This window comes from Branchiostoma floridae, chromosome 10 (genome assembly GCF_000003815.2).
Source record: "Branchiostoma floridae strain S238N-H82 chromosome 10, Bfl_VNyyK, whole genome shotgun sequence".
Classification (NCBI taxonomy): domain Eukaryota; kingdom Metazoa; phylum Chordata; class Leptocardii; order Amphioxiformes; family Branchiostomatidae; genus Branchiostoma; species Branchiostoma floridae.
Window position 1 is genome coordinate 2092449 of NC_049988.1, and position 8555 is coordinate 2101003.

Here is an 8555-nt window from a genome sequence, read left to right on the forward strand (position 1 = left end):
CCTGAGGACCCTTCCAATGCATTGTGCGTTGGTGAGGGAGAACGTGGCTTTGACCATGGGAACAGGTACCGGTTAGTACTAGTATAGATTTCGATACTATGATGTTTTAGGATGACTTTTTGAGTCAGAACGTTTGTGGGTCATTCTGTAGTAATTTGTTCATGTATAAATTAAAGTAGCCTTTTTAGAGAAGAATGGTCCACAAAAGTGACCATATCTCTGGATTCCAAGGACCGCTGAGCTTCAAACTTTTTGTGTTCCTTGCTAAATGTCCAATAGCCACTCCAACACTTTCGTTCGCTCAGAAGTCCGACCGTTAGCGACAAATTGTACCCAACGTCGGCCACACAAATAGTTTTTGCGCCGCCATTTTACGTTGACCGACTTTCAACTCCTTATAGTTCAGTGGCCAAATATCCACATCCCAAGATGATATAGTCTTCAAACTTTTTTGTATTTCCCTACATGTGTGATAATTACTTGACTGCTTTGTCAAGCTTATCCCGACTACCGTTAGCGTGAAGGTGTGACGGAAGTCGCGAACTGATATACGGCGCAGTACATTAGAAGCGGGTCCGTATGGGGGAGAATGGATTTAGAAAAGAATATTGTCTAAAAGAAAAATCAGGTAACTTTGCGAAAAGTCGAGTGCATTTGTATCCCAAACAATATCATCTATCAGAAAATAACAATCGCTTCTGGAGTGGAATATGTCCCTTTAAAAAACTGTAGCGTGCTTTGCAATGCTTGTCCAATGCAACATTGCTTGCTCACTCTTGTAAAGCCTTTCACCAGTACAAGTTGTCATATGTGATACTAAGTCAGACTTTCGAGCTGTCCTGTTCCCACACGCCCCACACATGAATGGCTTATCACCAATATGCATTCCATACAAACCTTATAGTTCAGTGGAATTCTAATGATTCCATAGACATTCCACGCGTACAGTACCCGAGTTCACGTTATGGATCAAGATTCCCTTTTAGCAGTTTCAGGCATTTGCTGCATGAAGAAACCCATTATTGCTGAAAAATGATATGAATCGCTAGGGGGCCTCAATTACACCTGGTGACTGCCTACATACTGTAAATGTTTTTAAGTTTGCGGGGATTTAATTTCGCGGTAGCGGGAAAAAGGACTTTTCGCGGTGGATTTAAGTTCGCGGTAACACCATTGACTGCAATCTAATATCATTATAGAAAAATGTTCGCGGTGGTTTTAAATTCGCGGTGAAGTGGTCACAGCGAAAACCGCGAACACTAATCCACCGCGAACATTTCTGCATTTACAGTACCCCATTGGATATTGTAAAGCTTAAAGGTTGAGCTTAAAGGTATTTATGTTATTGTCATTTGTGTATGTGAAGTAGGTACACCCTTGGCAAAGGTCCAGCAGTTTGCACAGTTGGTCCGCAGATAGGTCGGTTTTATCTGTTAGTGTGTTGGCGGCCTCCAAGGCTTCCTTGACTACCGAGACTGCGTCCTTGGGAGGTATGTTAAGTGAAAAGCAAATCACATTATAAGAAGTGATGATTGCATCTTCTTCTACATGGAGATCTTTTATTTTGTCAACATATTTTGCACTATTCTGAACAAGATGAGGCTTCACCACAATACCTTAGCTAGAGAGCCTGCTAACTCGTACGTGACTGATGACATGCATACATACTATATTGGAGATATACTGGAGACAATAGGACGCAGTGATACACACTGTGATTTTGGGACGGCTATAGTATATTGGTCCAAAATAGGATGAAGCCTTAGATAGGTGACACGGTCTATAATTTCCTTATTTTCCGATTCCTTGAGAACTGTGGTGATTTTCCCTTAAACTTAGTGGTTGTGACCTTTTGCAAGGGCACGTAGGTGTTTTTGATCCCTAAGAGGTCTTGTACCTTCTTGTCATACTGTTCCCTGTCTTTTGTACACCTGCCCTTGTATGCCGGCACAATCACTACTTCTTGATTTATGGTGAAATATTTGACAGCAGTTTGTTCTTCCTGGGTCATGTTACTGGTAAGGGTTTTTGAAGTTAGAAACTTTCAAAGTCGTAGCTAAATGGCGTGTAGGGCCTCAGCCTGTGTCTGTGACATACGTGCCATATGAATTGCCGACTCAGTTTCTGTCATACATATGTTTTTCTCTTCCTCGATTTTTGTTCACCTCCAACAGATCGAAGCTGGTCAGGGGGGTCTATCAGATGACCTTGTGATAAACTCTCAGTAATTTATCTGTGTTTATTTTTCAGAATTTCTCGGGAGTGGTGGCCGCGGACTGCTCAGTAAGCAGATTCTTCAAATGTAAAGTGCCTGTGTCGTCACGCTATAGTTTTACCCGTCGGAGATTAACTAAAAAAACCCGTCTGAATAGGGCTAACCCTACCACTTATATTAGCTAGCTGTTATAGCAAGCTCTTCAGCTCACTTTGTATTTACCCTGCAGCTATATAGAAGTCGCGTTTCCATTAGACATTGTATAATCGAAACGTCCCTATCATAACTTTTTTCTATATAAAGTGGAAGCGTATACGAAGGCTTACACATGAAGTATACACAAAAACATTGGATTTTATGATATTTATTAGCCACTTGCAGCATTCAGCAATTGTTAATTTAACAATTGCATTCAAGCAGATGCAAATATTAATGTATATATCATATAACAAAGCCAATTATCTTTATGTCATCGCAATCGAAAATACACAAACACACCAAATGCTTCTTTACTATATGAAACAGTACTACAAACTTAACATTCAAGTATTAATTATATTTCAGCCATACCACAGGTATGGTGAAATATATTGTATTCGTAATTATATTGCAATCCATACATAGTATGGGATTGCAATATATTGTAATATTGCAATCCATACATAGTATGGGATTGCAATATATTGCTTTTCCTTTGTTATATTGCAATCCATACTACAGTATGGGATTGCAATATATTGCTTTTCCTTTGTCTCTCCTGTCAAATTCTTCAAATGGATTCAACTTTTTCATTTTTGGATCAAATGAACTGAAATTTGGCAGGGTGGTAGAAATAGCAAATACCCCCAGACGTTTTTTTCACTTTCTTGATAGAGGCCTTAGAATTTATGATATTTAGGGTTTTTGGTCATTTTTAGACAAAATATGTATATTTTGGGCCGCTGTGCCCTGGAATTACAAGCTAATGACCTGAAATTTGGTACAGAGGTGCATTGGACATATGAGCACAGGAAACAATCAACACTTTCTTCATAGATCACTTAAAAAATTAGTTGCTTTAGGGGTTTTGGCCATTTTTGACTAAAAATGTATATTTTTGGCTCCTATGCCCTTGTATTACAACCTAATGACCTGAAATTTGGCACAGGGGTGCATTGGACATATGAGCACAGGAAACCATTAACACTCTCTTCATAGATTACTTTAAAAATTAGTTATTTGGGTTTTTTTGGCCAATTTTTACTAAAAATGTATATTTTTGGCTCCTATGCCCTTGTATAGAATTCAAATGACCTGAAATTTGGTACATAAGTGCATTGGACGTATTGGCACAGGATCCCATCAACGCTTTCTTCACTGACCACTTCAAAAATGAGCTATTTTGGAGTTTTCTGCCATTTTTGACTAAAAATGTTTATTTTTGGCTCCTATGCCCTTGTATAGAAACCTAATGACCTGAAATTCGGCATGAAGGTGTGTCTGGCATGTGCCCACAGTACTTCATTTTCACTTTGTGGATACATTACTTTAAATTGTTGAATTTGGGGATTTTTTGCCATTTTTAGACTAAAAATGTTAAGTTTGGGCTCCTGTGCCTATGTATGGAAACCAAATGGTCTGAAATTTGGTATAAAGGTGTGTACGGTATATGGCCACAGGGCTCTATTCACACCTATGGTGTACATCAATTGAAAATTGTGACATTTGGGATTTTTTGCCGTTATTGACCAAAAATGTACATTTTTGCTTCCTGTGTCATGAGAAATCCAACTGATCTGGAATTTGGTATTAGGGTAGCTTTAGCACTATAATTGGGAATTGGGCCACATAGACTGGTCCATTTTGCATAGATAGGGGTGTTCTGGAAGAGTCCATTATTGTATGATGGATTGCAATATGCTGTATTTGCTCCCAAGCAAATGTCGGCCTTTCTAGTTATATTGCAATCCATACATAGTATGGGATTGCAATATATTGTTATATTGCAATCCATACATAGTATGGGATTGCAATATATTGTTTTTGCTGAGTTTCTTCTCCTGTCAAATCTTCAGACCCCTTTAACTTTTTCATTTTTAGGCCAAATGAGCCGAAATTGGGCATGGGGGTAGGGATATCAAATACCCTCAGGTGTTTTTTTCACTTTTTTGATAGAGGCCTTAGAATTTATGATATTTAGGGTTTTTGGTCATTTTTAGACAAAATATGTACATTTTGGGCCCCTGTGCCCTGGTATTACAAGCTAATGACCTGAAATTTGGTACAGAGGTGCATTGGACATATGAACACAGAAAACCGTCAACGCTTTATTTATGGATCACTTCAAAAATTAGTTATTTTAGGGTTTTTGGCCATTTATTACGAAAAATGTATATTTTTGGCTCCTATGCCCTTGTATTAAAACCAAATGACTTGAAATTTGGTACAGAGGTGCGTTTGACATATGACCACAGAACTCCATCAACGCTATATTCATTGTTTACTCCAAAAATGAGTTATTTTAGGGTTTTTGGCCATTTTTGACTAAAAATGCATATTTTTTGCTCCTATGCCCTTGTATAGAAACCAAATGACCTGAAATTTGGTACAGACGTGCATTGAACATATGCTCACAGGACCCCATTGACACTTTCTTCATAGAGTACTTCAAAAATTAGTTATTTTGGGGTTTTCAGTCATTTTTGACTAAAAATGTATATTTTTGGCTTCTATGCCCTTGTATGTAAACCAACTGACCTGAAATTTGGTACAAAGGTAAATTGGACATATGACAACAGGACCCCATCAACACTTTCTTCATAGAGCACTTATGAAATGAGTTATTTTGGGGTTTTTAGCCATTTTTAACTAAAAAATGTATATTTATGGCTCCTATGCCCTTGTATGTAAACCAAATGACCTAAAATTCGGCATGAAGGTGTGTAGGACAAGTGCCCATAGTGCTTCATTTTCCCTTTGAGCAAACATTACTTCAAATTGTTTAATTTTGGGATTTTTTTCAAGGATGAAGATGGATTGCAATATGCTGTATTTGCTCCTAAGCAAATGTCGGTCTTTCTAGTTTCTTCTTCTTCTTCTCCTGTCAAATCTTCAAATGGGATTAACTTTTTTATTTTTGGACCAAATGACCTGAAATTTGGTATGGGCATAGAGTTGGCAAATACCCCCAGACGTTTTTTTCATTTTTTTCACAAAGGCCTTAAAAATCATTTTATTGCGTTTTTTCGGCAACTTTTGGACAAATTTGCAAATTTGTGGGCCCTGTGCCCTGGTATTACAACGACAAGAACTGAAATTTGGCACAGGGGTACATTGGACATATGCCCACAGGGTATCATTCGTGTTGGTGATATACACCACTTGGAAATCATTCATTTTTGAGTGTTTTCGGCTATATTCCGACCAAAAATGTGCCAAAAACCTCCGAGACACTCTCTTAGAATCCCATGCACGTTCGATGTTCGATATAGTCTAACGTAATTCGTTGATCGAACGTGTGTTCCGACATGGGGTTACCTGCGGTCATCCCGTAAACCAGCATCGATCACGTGGAACAACGTTGAAACTTATGGCTGTTTTAACCACTGACGAAACTTGACAATGAATAAAATGTTCGCACATCACTGTACTGGTGTTGTTGTACCTGTAAAATTCATACCGACGATGAAAATTTGCCAGTTTACCACGAACGTGTGCTCCGATTTGGGGTTACCTGCGATCATCCCGTAAACCGACATCGATCGCGCAGCACAACGTTTAAACTCACGGCTGTTTTAACCAAAACTTAAAAACGAATATAAAATAAGACACATACATCAATGAGTATTGTTGTTAGAGGTAAGTTATACCGTCAATGATCATACTTTCTCCCGGTTTCTGTTGCCGCGCCTCCTTACTTGTCGAACCCGGAAGTGCTGTTTTGCACAGCATCCAAACGCTTTCAAAATCAGCTGTTAAGCGCTTTAAACTGATTTCACACCGTTAACTTGTTATAGTATAATGTATTTGTATCAGTACCGAATAAATAACTAATGCTCTATGTTTGTTACAGCCGGCTGATGTTTAAAAAATCATTTCTTAGCGTAGATACGCTGTCTGAAAAGCCAATTCAGTTTGTAGGGGGATAACTTAAAAAATATCAATTTTATTTTACGAATCGAGATACAAAGATGATAAAAACTAATATAAATATATTTCTAGTAAATTATCACAACTATGATGTTGATTTTTTTTTACAATATTTGACATGAAGTACTCTATTTATGTGGTATTCTTTATATCCCCCGAATGGCCACCATATGATGGTAATAGTATGTTCCAAATATTTGCATACGTTGGAGCGTTCTATTCATATCTAGGGTGAACCCGCTATTGACAACCCAGGTGAATGCCTTGTTTTTGTAACAATAAACAGTCTTTTACCAAAGATATCTGTATGATAACATTTTGATTAGTATTTTGCATAAAATAAAGAATATTACTTGAACAAAAACGAACCCAACCACGACAGTTTTATAAGTTCACCCCTGACAATGCTGGAAGATGGTTTCACCGTTTCGAGTTCGAAGTTCAGACGTGCAGACGTCTCTGAGGACGTCAGAACCATTAGGAAGTCCGGAAAGTTTTCTCAGTTCTCTCACGGAAACTTTCCTACTAAAACTTTCTAGCGGTAGCGTCAACAATATCTTGTACTTCATTTCTTCAAAGTCGAAAGATCGACAAACGTCGAAGCGGTTCAGAGGATCCACTGTCGTGATTTTTCATCAGGGAAGCGAGTGCCGACCAAGGTGCGTACATGATAGTAGTTTTCCCGCCAAATGTACATATCACAGAAAACTAAATAAATAATTTAATTTATTGAACTGCTAGAAAAAAAATGTTATATCAGATAGTGTTTGCAGAAATGTAGGGTGATGCTTCTTCCCTGTACTAAGATGTAGATTTTTTAAAACTGATTTTGTTGTCAAACTAATAAAAAATGCACAAAAGCGTAACGACTATGTTCCATAGAACACCCATTCGAGAATTCGAAAGAAAAACAAAACTGTTTTCGGTCCAGTAAATCTACTCAGCTCAGGGTGTCAAGAAATGTTATATTCTAGCACTATTTTACTAGAAAATTCTTAGTTTGTTTATCAGCTGAGTATCATGTGTTGTTATTCACAAGATCATCTTATATTTATATGGAATTCCTTGTGATGTATTATTGAAAGTCAAAGTGATACTTTTGTTGTTGTAAACCTCCCTACTTGAATCACCTCTCTTCCACATACTAGGGAGCAAAATTATTTGTTACTAGAGTTTATACCTTCACCAAATGATTTTAACCTTTTGAGTGAAGTATAATAAATTTTTTCAATTGACTATGCAAATAAGGTCCTCTTTTATATAAATTGTCTTAGCTTATCAATTTCTAAATACACAAATGGCATAACTTGTGTAGAGATACCAAATAGGGAGGTTTTGATGCAGTACCTAGACTTGCAAGCCTCTATGAGGCCCGATTTACCAAACTTTGCCTTTGTTTTGCTGACCCTTACCCACATACCAAATATCAACAAGATCCATCAAACGCTTCTGGAGTTATACTGTTGACAGACACACAGATAAGCACGCCCAGAATGTAACCTTGTTGGCAAAGGTAGAATTGCATGTTTGAATATCGCAAAAAAAAATGAATTACAGCATATCACCAACAGTACGTAGATGCTGTATAATTCCCAAAATCTTGTGCAAGATGTAGTTTTTGTACAATTGTAGCTTCTAGCACCCCGTTCATACCAGGATTCGCATATCCGGATATATCCTCATTCGCGGTGAATCCAGATTCGTGAACCCTGGTATGAAAGGTCCGAATCTGGATCTTTATGGGATATAATCATATATCCAGATACGCCGAATCCACATCTAGATTTATCCGGATTTGCTGCAAGGTTGCTTTTCCTTCTGTCAAGTGCACGACGCAGCTCGTTGCCTCACTAACCATGCTACATCAAAGCAAATTCTACTTAAGAGTTTCATTTGACGTCACCAAGCAGCTTCAGATGGTGTAAATAGGATATATCCAAATCTGATTTTGGACACGAATAATCATATCCAGATTCGTCTAACCCTGGTATTAACGCAAATGGACATATCCGGATTTACACCGTATATGGATATATCCGGATACGCGAATCCTAGTATGAACGGGGCCTAATTGACTGCATCACTAGCCCTGGGACAAAGGCCATCATGCATCCAGGAGGTATGGACTTTTATAGCCAGTGACAAATATGCAAAGTGCCTGTATGTACAATGTTTACTAAAGTCGTGAAAATTGATTGTACATTCTGGTATT